Consider the following 1,030-nt stretch of genomic DNA (forward strand, 5'->3'; position numbering starts at 1 on the left):
ATACCCTTGATCGAGCACGCTGCATTGAAAGTTAGGCTCTAAGTTGTCTTTGCCTGAGGAGGCGATGTCAGAAGGAAGGTGTTTCTAGGAAGTATATCCCTGTCAGCGCTTGGAAGCCCATTTAGTCCCAAGGTCACATGATCAGGCCGTTGTTCTGTGTCTCCCAGAGTGACCCAGGAACCCGGTGTCTCCCCTCCCCGCCATCCATCCAGGTCTGGTCTCCTCGCATGGGAATGCACAGAGAACTCAGCCTAGGGGCCTCTTTCCTGGGCCCAGCGTCAGATGCCAGAATGGCTGGTGTGTGGCTTTTCTTGAAAACTGTTCTTTCAGTGCAGAGTTTGCCCATACACCCAGTGTGTGACTGCTAGTGTCTCACTAAGTAAAGCAGCGACCCTGGCGGGGAAGTGGGGGACGACTGTACTTTTGGAAGCATTGCATCGGGGCGGCTGTGCAGGGGTAGGTGGCCCCGGCGGCAGTGAGGAGCCCCCGGACGGTGTGGGTGTGCGTTACCCCCCATCTGCATCCACTCAGGTGCAGAGAGTGAAGGCCGGGACCCCCTGTCCCCAGGGCAAGGGCAGAAGGGGAACGGGGAGGCTGCGTCCTGAGCCGAAATGCCACACATCTTTTCTCGTTGAACGTGCTGGTTGGGACTAATTCTGAGCTGAGTCCTGAAGGCACCCAAGAATATTCGGATTGTGTTCTGGCCGTGCTGTCAAACCTCCCAACAGGCCTGGGGGGGGGGGGTTGTTTTGTTTGTTTGTTTGTTTTACTTTTGGATTGTTGCCACTGGGTGAATTATCTCAAGTCCGATTTCTGGGTTAGGTGGATTTTCAGAGGTGCCCACGTGGCCCCGCTAACAGCGAGGAGTGAAAACTGAGGGGCCCCACTTCCCGCCATGTAACTGACGGACTTGCCAGTCGGCGCCGGAATCCAAGAGCTCGCCCAGACCCAAAGCCCCTAAGAACACGCGCTCTCTTTTGCAGCAGCCTGCAGCGCCTTGGAGCCCTTTGAAAACTGAGTTAAGAAGGAA

The 1,030-nt window shown here is 56.1% G+C and overlaps 1 protein-coding gene across 1 annotated transcript in view; it reads left to right on the plus strand.

The window, feature by feature from the left end:
* Nucleotides 1-1,030, plus strand: part of HJURP (Holliday junction recognition protein) — a 15,554-nt gene that overhangs the window by 5,826 nt on the left and 8,698 nt on the right. The window lies entirely within an intron of this gene.

The sequence above is a fragment of the Suricata suricatta genome, chromosome 3, assembly GCF_006229205.1.
Source record: "Suricata suricatta isolate VVHF042 chromosome 3, meerkat_22Aug2017_6uvM2_HiC, whole genome shotgun sequence".
NCBI lineage: Eukaryota > Metazoa > Chordata > Mammalia > Carnivora > Herpestidae > Suricata > Suricata suricatta.